Source organism: Micrasema longulum, unplaced genomic scaffold, assembly GCF_059751315.1.
Source record: "Micrasema longulum isolate JH-2025_06_02 unplaced genomic scaffold, ASM5975131v1 h1tg000632l, whole genome shotgun sequence".
Lineage (NCBI taxonomy): Eukaryota > Metazoa > Arthropoda > Insecta > Trichoptera > Brachycentridae > Micrasema > Micrasema longulum.
The window spans coordinates 891,625-908,347 of record NW_028277828.1 but is presented as its reverse complement, the minus strand read 5'-3'; positions in this window follow the sequence as shown (position 1 = coordinate 908,347).

The following is a 16,723-nucleotide window of genomic DNA, read 5'->3' as shown; positions in this document are numbered from 1 at the left end:
TAAAAGTTTTGGGAACACACCCTCCTATTTTCACCACAATTTTTTATGTGATGTATCTACATTATCAGAAAGTCAAATTGTTGGCAAATCAAAACTTGCTAAATTGATTGGAGGCGACGATTTCGACGATATTCAAGCAATTAGGACGTTAAATTTTTGTTTTGATAGAAGATTGAATTGGCAAAAAAATTGACCGTTTTGGAGAAGAAGAACAGTGATGAACAGTTTGAACCCACTTTCACCACAATTTTATTCCAATTTTTTATATTTAATTATTTAAAACTCGTTAAAATGGCCCCTGAAAATTGAAATATTTGGGTAAATCATAAGAACGCAAATATTTTTTTAAAATTAAAAATAAAGATGGCGAAAAGCCAAATTGGAAAATGGATTAAGAAAGTAAAGATTACATTATTACTCATCCGAAAAAACGTTTACGTTTAGTAGTATCAAGCAGCGATGAGGAAGATTATCATTAAATCAAGATTGAACAATCTGAAAAAGTTATTTTTTACTGTTATAAAATACGCTATTTTTAAATCAAATTTTTATCAACAAAAAATCATTTTTCCTTTTTGTACTGGCTTTGGGTCTTGAAAAACATTTTTTCACATAACAAGGCACTTTATAGTAACTTATCTACCTGTTATATATATTTACAGTCCTGTGCATTTATAATGCATTGAATCCCTACCGAATTACTTCCCGGTAACCTCAGTTAACAAAATCCTTTTTTTTAATACACAAACGACAGTCACGTTACCAATGGTTAACAATTCGTAGCGCTGACGATAATTTGATAGATTGTTTGTATACAATCCACCAAATATTTTTTTAGTTATATAAAACCGACCTCAAACGTTATTTTTATATATATAATTCCTCTGTACGTGTAATGTAACTGAACTCCTTCTAAACGGCTTAACCGATTTACGTGCGGTTTTCAGAGAAATATAGATATTTGCGCTGTGCGTGTTCGTAGATATTAATCTTCAATCTAATGTTTAAAAAAGAAGTAAAGAGCATACATGTTTTATTCATCGATCTACCAGGGTTGCATTTGAGGAGAATGCATTGACGAAAAAATGGAAAGATTTTGTTTTTTTGCGTATTAAAAAAGTTTGTTTTTGAATGTTTACAAACAGCATTTGTTTTTTATGGATCTCAATCAGATTCTTTTCTTAAATTACTTATAATTTCTATCCATTTATTTCTTTTATTGGATTTTTGGTAATACTAAAACAATATTGAATTCATTGCATTTTAAAAAATCGTATTCCCACATAAGTACACCCCTCTGTTGGTGAGAAGACCGGAGATTGACGATTGCAAAAATAATGCCATATTTGAAAAAAATATTTATTTTATGTTTTGGAATTCAACCATGAACAAGTACCTACTTAAATTTAATATTTGAATATTAATAATTTTTAGTTTTAGAATTTAATCACAAACATGTACCTAGGTACCTACTTATCAATAAAAAGTATTTTTCCAAGGCAATCCAACGTTCGGGCATGACATCTGTCGGGTCAGCTAGTTAAAAGTAAAATGTTTAACAGAACAGGTAGCATCTGTACTTTATCTTAAAGATTTTCATACTCTGTTTTATCCGCTACATAAAAGGTTTGTAAGCAACCTATGAAGGATTTCATAGACAACGTTTTGTTTGAATTACGATCCATAAAATAGTTTGAAAAAACATGTTAGAAGCATTTTATGAAGAAGCTTATGCCTTTTTTGCTAGTAAAAAATAGATAAATGACCCAAGCATATAGCTTTATACATACTAAACGTATTTATGAACGTACGTGTTACATAAGTCCATCAAATATTTTCAACGTTTTATTTATATATTTTGTGATTAATGGTACATTACAATTTACTGAGTAGAAAGGAAACTAAATTACCTTTTCTCTCTCTACAAAAATGAATTTGATACTAAGACATGTTAGTATTTCATATATTTTATATTTCCTTCGTACACTCATCTAAATTGAAAGTCACTACATTCTTTTTTTTTAAATGGGAGTTGCAGAATTATTGACCTCGCTTATAATGTACAAGGTTTATATTTCACAAGTGGATTTTATTTCTAGGCTACGTATATATCAGAAGTGTTAGGAAAGGTAGGGAATTTCGGCTGTGGACCTTTATAATAATTTCTACGCTTTTGCTTAATGGAAAGACTACTATCAAGTATTTGTCTTCTTTTATTCCTAATGCAAAACCTATGTTCCAGAGGCGAATCGTCAAAATAAGTGATGATGCACAGCTAACCATTATATTTGCTTTTCGATAATAATGTTTTAGAATAAATATGATTATGCGAAAGTAAATAAAATAATTGTAATTTATTATAAATTACCACCACCGTTTATACATTCCTACAAAAAAAATACCTATGAAGTGCGCCCAGCCCGTTCTCGGTGAACAATAAAACTAGCCGATTACCTCAGCTTATTTCTCCATACAAAAAAGTACACTTTTACAATTTTACCATTTTTTGTAAGTTTTATGAAGGCAACAGAATACAATACAACAAATATATCAAAACAACAGTTAGAGAGAATAATGCTTAGGTATAAAATGTCATTTTAGTTGTATTCCAATTAGAACCTAATTTCTTTACTAGGTATGTAAAAACAGGGTGTGTGTGTGTGTGTGTGAGTGAGAAAGGGTGGGTGTGTATGTGTGCGTAAGTGCGAATGAGAGAGTGTCATAAAAAAATATATAAGTGAGGATAATTACTGTTTAAATTTTTTATTTTTTTCAGAATCTTTAAATCAAGTCAACTTTTTTAGTACTAAAACAAGCTTGCAGAATACAAATATTATTTGAAGATTCTGTATTTGGAAACTAGTATTTCGAACGTTATTTCCGAGGACTGTTTTTCTTTGATATGATACCGTTGACATGATTATGTATCACATAGGACATGTGGCGCTCGCAGTGGGCATTTTTGGCATTATTCATCTTGAAAGGAATCGGCCAGTGCTCAGTGTTGATAGTTACTGCTGAATGTCATTGTGGTATTTGTTAATAAACTTTTGTGGAAGTATTGAATTGAAATAGTGTAGAATAAAGCTACGTTTACCGCGTGATTAGTAACATTTTTTGTTTGAGTAGATTTTCACAGAACCACAGAAAAAATAGTCGTATGTAGGTACAAATTGATTAATATTTTTTGTACGTCACCTATAAAATAAATCACGGCTCGCTACTGATATGTTCCAAGCTTAATTTTATTGTTGTTTATATAAATCTTTGATGGGTTGACGTATGAGTATAACTGCAAAAGTAAAACTTTTCAGGAGAGCAAAAAAGTTAAAAAAGTAAAGAACTCATACTTTGCGAAATGGGTTTTTAATTTACACATCATTTTATGTGTATAACTACATTAAAATAATTTGTACAAATAATAGTGATATTCCATATATGAAGAAAATTGTAAAATAAACAAAATGCAGGAATGTTATGGCTAAAGAAATATCAACTTTTCTAATGTATTATGCACTTTCCATTCATTTTTCCCTAATCAAAACCAATGTACACTTTTAATTACGTATAGCTGCCGTAAATACTTGACATCATCATTCCATGTCCACTCCCTAGTTAGAGTGTATGGTATCCACAAAGAGCCTCTATGCATCTCTATCAGCTGTCAATTCCTGTGCGTCCTCCCAAGTCAGGATTGCGTGTCGTAGTTTTGACATTAACCGCCAACGAACAGTCAGTAGCGGACGTTCAGGACATCGCGAACCTAATGCTTTGCAAAGGAGACAAGCGTGGTTGGGGCTCTCAGAAGGCATCCGCGGTAGATGGCTCAGCCAACTGTATCACTTCCACTTGGTGAATTTACTGCGTCCATTCTCTTATTAATTCATTATTTACAAAGTCAAACCACCGCATTCCCAAGATTCTTCTGTGACACCTATTCTCAAAACTCTGTATTTTGCTGTTTTGGGCCCTAGTGAGGTGCCACGATTCGCATCCATAGCGAAAAACAGGTAAGTTATGCAGGCGTTATATAGGCGGCATTTGGTTTTCACTTAGTAAATATCAGACCTCCAGACAGTTTTTATACTGTTGAATATGGCGCCTGCTACTCTGTAACATTGCCATTTTCTGTAACATATACTCTCAGATATTCGAAACTCTCAACCCTTTCGATGATTAGTTTTGACAGAGTCATGGGATTTTAAGCATCAAAGCATTGGTTGGTGAAAAGGCCCAACAGTTCCTGCGATGCTGTTTTTGAGAAATTCCGGATGTATATCGTCAACTCTTGGTGCCGCTCCATTTTTCAAGTAAGACACGGCCACTTTTATTTCAGCCAGTGTCGGGGAATCGTCAGAAATGTTGACTACTATGAAAATATCGAAGGAGGAAGAAGGAAGGGGGTGACTGAGTATTTTCTGGTAAACTTGACATACTAACGAATAAATTATTTATTCATTTTTGAAGATTTTCTCGCGATTCCATACAGCTGGCGTATTTTTATTTAATAACAAAAAAATCATCTCTGATAGTCGGTACTGTACTCATATTTTTAAAACGTGTTTATCCCATAACTATAATCTAATGAATACTGCATAATAAAATGGATATAAACGTTAAAAGAGAAATTTTTCAAAATCATTCATTTCACTCAAAAAAGAAAAATAATTTCGAAATTGAGTAATGCGTTTTTGCCTTGATTTATGCTTTCGAACTAAACTAAAATTTTTAGATTCTTGATGCACAAAGGAATGTCAAAGAAATAATACTAAGAAATGAATAGGCACCATCTATCAATGTACTATCTTCTAAAACTCCCACGTTTAAAAATATTCAAAAGCGTTTTTTTTTTTTAAATGAAAACGTATATCTCTATTGTAAAAAGACTGCCTTCAAAATTCGTATCACAATTAAAATTGTAAAACCTAAAACTTGCACCATTTCTATTATCATTTATTTCCTTTTGTTCAATGTTTTGAAAATACTTTAAAAAATGTGGCAACTGTTTAAATATATAAGTAAGGAATTATTTTTTTGCAACAATTCGCGGACCAACTTTAAAATGTACTCTCCTATACCCAGGATACATAGGTATGGAAATGGATTAGAACAAATATTCGATATCTTCAATACAAATTCTGTTCATGAATTAAAACGAATTCTCACTCGTTATTTTTTAGAAAAATAATGGATTTATTTTTAAATATCTAGTTAAATTTTCCTTTGTTTCACATTCATATACATAATTTTAAATTGAACATTGGTGGATTTATTGCCAAATGGCAACTTCTTCCAACCAACTGATGATGATGATTTCACTAAATAGAGGTATTATTATTTAGTAATTTCACTATTTTTATTTTTTATTTTTGTTTTATTGCTCAAAAAACTTTTTTTTTTTAAGTACTTATGTTGTATTAATTTTTTTATTATTATTATCTAGTTATTCTTAACTTTACTGTTTTATATTTATATTTAGTCCACTAGATTTTCTCGTAGTTATTGCTTTCTTTTATTAAGAAATGTTATGTTTCTTTTTAACTTTTTGTATTATTTGTTTACTAAATTGTTTAGTTTTAATTATTCTATTTTTTTTACTGTGTACTACATGATCATTGTGCACTGCTGTAATTATTTCTGTAAATTATTATTTTTTTGTTAAAGGTTCTTTGAACCGTTGATGAATAAATAAATATAAATGTTTTCCTTTTTTTTATAAATATTTAATATTTTTTCACATAATACACTGAACGTTTATGAACGTTATTATTCTATGTTCTGGTACCATAGACCATAATCTATTACCATAGACTACTTTGTTCTGGTTTAGTGTCGATAATGAGAACATCAATTTGATCACTGATTGGTTACTCACTGCGCATACTCTATACATAATATTGTCACTGATTGGCCACATAATAGTAAATATATATCTAAATAACATTTGCCATGTCGCTTGCAAAATGTAAACAAGCAAGTAGGTGTCAAAATAGTGTCAATTAAATATCCATTTGAATGTAAAAATTAGAAATTACTTATGACTATAGACTTACATTTCACGTCATATTAAATCTCTTCTATACGTATTTTTCTTTATAATTTTTTTTATTTTTTTTACAATAAATTTTATACGATACTTACAAAATAGTTACCATAATATTATTTTGCAATTATTAAGTTTACTGTTAATTTAATAAACTTTTCAAACTTAGTTCCAGGAATTTTAATTATCAGTGCGTAATATTAACTTATTATACTATACCTAGCGAACATAACTCCGCTAACCAAGTCATTTCAATTGATAAACCTACATAATATTGTCTCTATTAGGTTATTTTTCCTTGTTAATAACAAATATACGCTATGGGTTTTGAAAGAACGGTTTATTAAAAGATCTGTTCTTTTTATTTTATAATATTTTCTTTTATTTATTCATTTATGTAAGCTAAAACTTGTTTTTTTTATTTTTTTATTTCGTTTTTCTCTTTCTTATGACTATAAGTAAGAGATAGAAGTTGTTTATTATTTATATTCTACTTTTTCGTTTCATGCATTTTCTATAATCTTTATTTATTAACAGCAATTCTCATTTAAAATGATCTTTTAATGTTGTTGTTACTTCCATACATTTTCTATAATCTTTATTTATTATACTAACAGCAATTCACTTTTGAAATGATCTTTTGATGTTGTTGTTACTTCTACAATATTGAAGTCAGTTTCCTTTATGTTTATTTAAATCAGTTTATTTATTTTGTGTTCTTGAAAACCTTGTGTTTTAGTAATATATATTTATTTTTGTTTTAATAACTTAAACATATACTCGCATATGGCTATTGCCTTAGGTTTTCTTTGTATTTTTTTAAATATGTTTTTTATCGTGAACTCTTTATTGTAACTCTTTATTGTAATCTTCCAACTGACGCATAAAATGAAGTGCTGTGTTGTTAAAACACATTGAATTATTTTATATTTATATACTTTGTAACCTTATTAACTTAGTTGTAGCTACTTACTTAAGTTCGTGCTATTATTCAATGTCCTCCGCGTCTTCCTGTGAATCTATCCACTCTATTACCGAATCCCTCCCTGAAACTTCTCTCTCCTCCTATCACTCTGATGTTACTGAATCAGACACAGAGGAAGTGTCTGGTCTCCATGATATACTCTTGAATAACTTTTCATGCTATCCTAAAGACTTTCATGTATGTCATATAAACGCTCAAAGTATACCAGCTCATCACTCCGATTTTCTATCAACATTTGCGGATTTATCAACACATGCCATTCTGGTCAGCGAAACATGGCTAAAACCATCACTACCATCAACTTTGTATCCTTTACATGGATATCGACTTATCCGCAATGATCGAACTAATCGAAGGGGCGGTGGAGTATGTATATATCTGCGTGAAGAAATAAATTATTCACTTGTAAAACAATCTGAAACCAGTGGTGGCCATCCTGAATATCTGTTTTTAAAGATTAATTTCAAATACCATGATATGATGATTGGTGTGGTATATTGTCCCCCTGATATTAACTATTTTTCTGAGATGGAAACATTGCTGGAAAGCACGGTAGGTGATTTTCACTCAGTTATTCTTATGGGTGACTTTAATACTTGTCTTTTAAAACAAGACTCCAGATGCCAACGTTTGAGAGATATTATAAGTTCAGTCAACCTATCTTTGCTACCTTTAGATCCTACTCATCACACTCAAGTTTCTCATACTCTTTTAGATCTTATTATAACTTCCATGCCTGACAAAGTCTCTAATTATGGACAGTTGACCGCTTCCGGATTTTCTCATCATGAATTATTATTTATTAACTATAAGATCAAATGTCTCAAAAGACTTCCTGTCACATTTCTTGCCAGAAACTTTAGAAGCGTTAATAAGGAATCACTTGAACTTGATGCCATGAGTTTAAACTGGTCAGTTATTAATAATCTAGAGACCATTGATGAAAAAGTTAAAACTTTTAACAGAATGATTACTGGTCTGTTTGACATTCATGCTCCTATGAGATCTGTAAAACTTAAATATCCACCTACCCCTTGGCTTACCAGTGACATTATTCAACTAATGGCGAAACGTGACAAAGCAAAGTCTAAACTTAAGTCAAATGCTTCATCTCAAAAATGGGAAGCCTTCAGAGTCCTGCGAAATCGTTGCAACCAATTGTGCAGAAATGCCAGAAGGAAATATATCCTCACAAACTTAAATCAAAACTCTACTAGTAAATCCTGGTCGTTTTTAAAATCTCTTGGCGCCGGTAAACCTAAGATAACATTATCTTCAACTGTCAAACTAGACGATCTCAATACTCACTTTGCTACACCTCCACTAATACTGGATGTCAGCACTAAATCCGACACTCTCCGACGTTTAAGTATGGCAGCTTCTTACAATTATCCACCGTTTTTATTTTCTTCCGTTCAAGAAACTGATATACAACGTATTTTACTTTCTATAAAAACCAAATCTATGGGCAGTGATCAGCTGAGTATGAGATTGATACACTTTATTTTTCCTATTATCTTACCGGTTATTACTCACATTATAAACTTTTCTTTAAATACTGGAGATTTTCCTGAAGCTTGGAAAAAAGCATTTATTATACCACTTCCCAAAATTTCTTTACCAGTTTCTGTCAAAGATTACAGACCCATATCTATTCTTCCAATTTTTTCCAAAGTCATTGAACGAGTTGTATATAATCAGCTAAATAATTATCTATTGTCAAATAATCTTCTTGATCCCAATCAATCAGGTTTTCGTGCGGGCCATAGTACAACTACCGCTTTAATCAAGGTTACAGATGACATTAGATACGCAATGAATAACAAAATGATAACCTTGATAACATTACTCGACTTCAGTAGCGCTTTCAACTCTGTGGATTTCGATCTTTTGTTGGCTAGACTTAAAACACTAAATATGACACAACCGGTTATAAAATGGTTCGGATCGTATTTACGAGCTAGACAACAGTGCATCAAAACACCAGATCATCAATCGGAATGGGTCGATATTGCCGCTGGAGTACCTCAAGGTGGAGTTTTATCACCATTACTATTTTCCCTGTTTATTAATCCGATTGCAGATTGTCTCAATTGTTCATATCATCTCTATGCAGATGATTTACAATTATACCTTCATTGCAGACCTGAAAACACCAGCAAAGCAATAGAATCGATGTCTAAAACACTAAATTGCGTGTCAACATGGACAAAAGAGTATGGTTTACTAATAAACCCGTCTAAAACACAAATTATGTTTGCAGGTAGTCAAAGATTGCTCTGTAAGCTAGACATACCTTCACTTAATCCTCTTATTGTCAATGGTACCAATATTCAGTACAGGAAATCCGTAAAAAATCTAGGAGTACTAATGGATGAACATCTCTGCTGGCGAGCTCATACTAATGAATTAAGCCGCAAAATATTTTTCAGTCTACACTCACTTAGAAGGTTGCAAAAATTCTTACCCATTAGTACTAAATGCACTCTTGTACAAGCATTACTACTACCCATTCTAGATTACGCTGATGTTTCCATGACTGATTTAAGCTGTGAGCAACTCGATAAACTTGAACGACTTCAGAATACATGCATAAGGTACATTTTTGGTCTTAGGAAATATGACCACATTTCTGATTATCGTAGGCAACTGAAATGGCTCAAAATTAGACAGCGGAGAGACTATCACTCCCTCTCACTTCTGTTCAATGTACTTCATAGTCCTAACGCTCCTATATACCTGTGTGAAAAATTTCAACGCTTATCAGTTCATGGTTTACCTCTTCGTTCTCATTCTCAAGGCACTCTCTTAATACCCATACACAATTCCTCTTTCTTCTCTAACTCATATAGTGTCCATGCGGCTCGACTGTGGAATCATCTCCCATCCACCATCAAAGATGTTACTACATTATCTCTGTTTAAATCACGTCTGAAGAAACATCTCCTTTCTCTTCCTTAATCTCTATTCCTTTCCTTTTTCCTCTTTCCTCTTTCCTCTTTTTTCATTTTTCCCATTGAGTAATAGTTTCGATTTAAGGTAATTTATAAACAAATACGTTTATTTCTATTTTTATATATATTTAAATTTTTAATCTTTTTTTTCTATTGAATATGTACTGTAACTTGAATTATAAAAATTAAACTTTTATTTTATTGGTTGGTTGGAAGAAATTGCCATTTGGCAATAAGCCCGCCAATGTACAAATAATCATTATGTACAAAAAGTTAAATAAATAAATAAACGTTTCTACCTCTATAATGAAGCAAAATCCTCGAGTTTTGAAAGGGAGTTCGTTTCGAAAATGTTTAATATTTGTTTTTTCAGTAACTTCAGTTATATAAAAAAAAAAATATATATATAAACCAGGGATGTGATCATAGAGTCTAGCTAGAGTCGCAGACTCATGAATAAGTGTCCAAGGTTCGAACCCTACTGTACCCTAACCCGGTTCCTATTTTCTAATAGTGAGTTACTTGTATATAAAATTAAGAACGTAAATATTCATATTTTTCAACAAAAAAAAATAGTTTACTACATGATTTTTTCATAATTTTATTAAAAAATATGTCGCAATGTGTTAAGAACTGATTTTCTTGACGGCTTCCATTACTTCAGGGGTGAATTGGTGATTTTTTTTTTTTTTAATCCTACAAATTAAAAATATTATTTTAATGAAAACCGTGTAATAAAAATGAAAGCTTCACGTCAATTATTTAAACATTTATTAGGTAGATAAACATTTGCAAAATCATACATAAAATCATACAAAGTGTTAGTAAAAAACTTGGTATTTACATAAATATGTAGACTGCAGTCTTTACTTTAAACCCCTGCAAACAAAAATTAAGCATAAAATGAATTAAAGGAGTAATATCAACATCAAAAATTAAATCTTAATCCTCACCTGATAGCACAGGGTACTGTTTTTTTAAAAGAACACAAAGTGCATCTTGATCATGTATTACCGGATGGTAAGGTTATCAGTCTAACGATTCAGGGACGGTAAAATATTGGAGTGACAGTACTTCCTTCACATACCCGTAACCGTTTTAAAGATTGAGGGTCTTCTTGTCGGTTTCACTCACGCAAAAAGCTTTTTTTTTTAATAAACGAGTTACTCTTTTAAAATTTTATATTTCGTGTAACGCCATTTTAATAAAATTTAATTCTACTACGTTCACTGTGTATATGGAGGTCCTTTTTAGGATATTGCCATTCATCATCATGACCATATTGCAAATACGCATGGTAGCAAAACTGTATTAGTTATTGGTGTTACACAATTTTATTATTTTATATAGAACACTTCTACAGTTTTGGTAAAGCACTCCTCCCATTAACGAGTGATATAAAACTTATAGTACTTACAGAATATTGTTTACGGTGTCATTATAGAATCTATACAAAAACAAACAAATTAATCAGTGATAAAACCTGAAGTAGGGTGGTTATTCCACCAATTCCAAGTTTTTTGTGTTACAAAGCGAATGCCGATTTAATTCATAAAACTGTATTTACTTGTATCACAATAGCTTATGTCCATTTTATAATTTTATAAATTTGATAACATCAGATTAGATTATATTATCAAAAAAACAATGCAGTGCTAAACCACTTCATAAACAAATATTTTATATCGACGTTCCTAGGAATCGAAATCAGGACCTAAGGCATGGTAGGCAAACTCACCAACCACTACACTACGAGGCGGCCTTTTTTCCGCTCGATTTCCTTTTTTCAGGGCTTTTACCTCAAATCGAAACCATCTAATCAAAAGCACTCGTGTAGGATTCAGGATCCATTTCACACACAGAACTGTATTCTTCATCCGCTCCCATCATATCTGTTTATATCAATACCCTGTTAGTCAAAAATCCTGTACTTGCAAATAAAGATTTTGACATACTCAAAATACTCGTGGTCTTTAGGTCTCTGCATAAACCTATATTTTCCTGGTTCTTTATTCTCCGGGGACATGTTTGAAAAACGGCTGGCACAACGTTTGGAGAATATTTGAGAAGGGTCTCTTTATTGATGCAGCCCTGGAGAAAGATTTCTTTAAGGGAGGAAAAACTAACCCCCAAATGACTATCATGTGGCCTTTCTGACCCCCGCGCTCTAAATGGGTAGCTGGTGGAACAGATGTGCGGTCATTTAGAAAAATGTGTGGATACCATGACATTAAATATAAAAATATAAACGCTTTATATACGTGTGTATCTGTATTTAGACGGATGAATACAGTTCTGTGTGTTGAATAGAACCAGAACCCTGGACGAGAACGCCTCGCTTTCGACTGCGGTAAAAATCCTGAATAAGGAAAGCGAGTGGAAATCACCACATTTAGTAGTGGTCGTCGCTGTCGCTTACCATTCTTGAGGTTTTGGGTTCAATCTCCGGTAGAGTGAACGTGAAATATCAATTTAAAGGGTTGTTTTGTACCCTTTGATACCTGAACATAGATTTAGTACAGTTTTTAAAAAAAAATCTTTTTGAATTATATTATTTACAGCTTAAAAACGATTATATTTTTTTCTTGTTTTTTTTACTCTTTACATGAAAAAAAAATTGTATCTTCGGGAAACTGCAATATAATTTTTTTTATTTTTCCAATACGATATATTTACAAAAATTAATGAAAACCTTCAAAAATATATTTTTTAAAGGTTTTACTTGCCATCATAATTATAATATTAAGGTTTGTTTTTACAATTACCATATACTCAAAGAAGTATTTAGTAATCTTACACAACCACACCGGTAAGAGTCAGTTTTTGGAACTAATTACTTTTATATTACCGAAACTACTCAAAAATATCCAAATATGTACTGTCAGTGATTAGTTACATAAAATGCATTCTCTGTATTAAAAGTAAGATACCTAAATGTGTATTTTTATTGTTATTATTTGTCATTGTTATTCAGAATATTTTATAAATAAGTTAAACCCCATATTATATTTCATTCTTAAATAAAATATTTCTCCTTCTGAAATATGTTTAACCTTATGCATTTAACTGTGTTGTTTATTTGAATAAATAAATCAAACAAAACCCCGGTGTATAATGAAGGTTTCTCTAATGGAGACAGATTAAAAGATTTCTCTATTTCAACATAGGAATAATTATTACCCCTTTGCAATGCAAGCAACCATGGCACTCTTAGAAAACGGTGCTGGACGGACTCGATATGGTCAATATTATGAGTCCTATAGAATGGATACTAAATTGAATAACCATATTCTAGATGAGGATGAACAATATATTCTTTTTCTTCTTCTTAATTGGCTTTGTCACCTCCCGACTAGGTGTTCTAGCCAGAACAATATACTGATCACAGAGCTTTAATTAATGTCAAAGTGAACTGGGTTATGCCTACCTGATTGACGTCAAATCTACTCGTTAGTGCATTATGGACGCTTGAGAAGGAACACACAGAACCGTCAAACAAACCAATATTACATAGATCTATTAACTTGGACATTAAGTAATGTTTCTTACAAATAATTGATACAACATGTGGCATAAGATATTGCAAGGCAAATTGTGGTTTCTAGATAACACATCTACATAGATTAATGGCGTATAAATTACTAGACGCGGCTACCAGCTGACATTTAATTATCAAATGCATTTAATAATATTGATTTTTTAAATTTATATTTATATTCATTAGTAATATGAATTAATGCGTGGTCACTTTTAAAGAACTGCCTCCAGCTAGACGAATGTAATTTTTAATCCAAGATTAAAAACTCTATTGGATTATTGCAAAATTATTTATATGTATAAGTTTTTTGAAAAGCAAAATATAGTTTCTCGACACTTTTTATTATTTTTTCTTTATAATATTTCAATTAAGTTCTACTTCCAAGTGCTTCTGTATAATTCATTCGTAGAGTACATGACAAGTGTTTATAGAATCAATACCTGGCCAAGGCCTACCAAGGCTTGGGAACTGACAGTGCTCCTAGCGGCAGAATTTGCTTAAAGAAGCCATGCGTGAGTCTCTACTTTAAGCCAAACTGACACAGTTGTGAGAACACATTCTGGTGATCAAACCGCTTGCATTTTTTGCTATAAAAATGTTTAATTGCTGTTAATTAGAGAAAAACCTATACCAGTTTTCCTTAAGTAGTTTTTGAAGAATAAACATGATTAATAAGTGTTGTGTTCTCAATTTTCAAGATAATTCAATCTCGTTCAAAAGTTCACGCTTTCGTTTTCATAATGACTCATTTTGCTTTTAAAATCGACTCCAAGCCAAACTTTTGTCACAAACTAAATACTCAAGTGTGAGTTTAAATTAAAACCGTATTTAAAGGATGGTCAACAACGAAAAATGGTATCTTTCACCCAATGAAGATGCTTAGTGGTTAAGTAAGGTACCTGATATTTGTTATAATTTTAACATACTTTTTAAAAAGTTATTGCTTAATTCTATTCATTTGTAAAAAGTGAAATTAAAAAGAAATGTGATAAAATTAAAGGTGTGAAAATGATGCTCAAAACAGAATATAAAATCCAAAATATGGTACATTAAACGTTTTCTTAACGTCAAAATTTTTGGACAGTCATTTTATTTCTAGTGCCCAGACCTTATATCTAGATGGTGTTGTAGAACTAACGTACAATAAATAAAAGACAGTTTATTCCCATAGGGATTTGAATTCTAAACTCCTTGATTATTTTTAATGATTTAAATTGGTGATGCGGTTTTTTAATTTAAATCAAATATTCATCTATGTTGGTTTGATTTGAATTTACTGTTTTTGTACTTTGACATTTGAAATGTATATGAATGTTATCTACGTAAACAAATAAACTGAACTATTTATTTAACCAAAGTAAATGTCTTGGTGCCTCAAAACCAAAACCAACCAGCTAAGGGAAGGTAACCCCGACAAAAATCCACCAGAGAAGGCAAAGGGAAACTACTCTGATCATCTTTTCCCAGGAATCACTATGGCGAGTACATCAATAAGCAATCGTCCTGGCTGCCAAATGTAAAAGTAGCGCAGGACAGATACATATGCTTTCGCTGTAGTGATCGTCTACGTCGGGGGGACCCGGCAAGGCACTAGAAGAAGAAGAAGAAATGCCTCACTTTACGTGCACGTGTTAATTAAATTAATGGTTGATTGCATATCAGCCGATATTTATGTAATTAAATGTTAAGTTCTCTTGATAGCGTTTTTAATCAGAGAAGTAATAACTAACAAAATGGAAGACATAACCCCTAAAATACATCACATACAAATAATATAATCACTAGATCTTCAACATAGAGACAACTTAAACAAATACAAACTAATACTCCTTTCGAGCAAGGGGATTTTCAGTATTATTATATTAAAATCTTTAACCTACTTCCATTATCTATCAAAACAATTTGTGACGATAAAATGATTAAAAGGGCTATAAAAAAATGGATAGTGAAGCTAGATAGAAGTAAAATGGATTGTCTCATTCGCCCAAACCAATATTGAATCAACTGCTCCACAAATTAATGGCTTATATTATGTTTTGGTTCTTTTATTGTGCGTTTTGTAATATAAATAATACAGATAATTAGAAACATAAATACGTAGTATTTAAAACTGCCTAAACATTTTGTTAATTATTTTTGTTTATTTTCAAATGTAAAAATATTTTTTTTAAGTATATTGTTAAGGCTCCTCGGCACGGGTAACCCCAGTGAGGTCACATTATTTTTATTATTAATTATAGTTTATACTGGAAAAAAATATGAATAAATAAATAAAATAAGTAATATTTTCAAAACTTGAAAATTACTTTCCACTACTTGTGGCTGGCGATTCCGGGTTACTTTTAAACAACGCAACAGATAATATTTCATGGCGATAAGAGATAAAGTTACGCAATGGTATTTTACTTCAACAAGTCATTTTCTATACAAACCTCGTCATAATTGATTTTTCAACTTCTTTTTCTTAAAACCTCATCATATCTTTACCCGTCCCTGAGGCGTTGCATTGAAACAGTGGCTCCATGGTCTAATGGCTCAGACGCTTGCCTCACGCACGAAGGATTCGAGGTTCGAAAATAAATCAGATTTATTTAAAACCTGGGTGTTTTGTACTGTATCCATCATACCACTCTACAATATCTATCATGCTGCAAAAAAAATACTGAAAACTCACTAAATTTATGACAATCTCGATAATTTATTACATATGGATTAGGTGATAGAAAAGAACTTGCCAGAAATCGACCCTACGACTTCGAGCATTGTAGACGGACCTGTCAGCCACTACAAAAGTAGCCGTTGAGTCTTAAAACGTGGATAAGGAAAAATACGGATTTTACAAAATGTGTTTCTGTAATACAAATATTTTTACATTAGAGTTCACATTGTGACAGCAAAACAAGCTACTCGCGCCGGAAATGCAAACTCCGACATTGCTTCACGGATTGATTTCCGGTGAAAACACATCCGGCAAATTTACCCGCCAAGTTTGACTTCCTGCCACTTCCTGTGTAGGTACTGCCACCCCTTTTCCATTGCTTAATAATGGAGCCATAAAAACTAACAATGGCGCAAAGGTGATTATTTTAACATTCACAATATATTTTGTATTTACTGTTCTGCAGAAATTTAGTTTATTCAGAGAGCATTTTAAAAAGTTGGATCTTTTTTTTACACTTTAATACATTATATCGGCATTATAT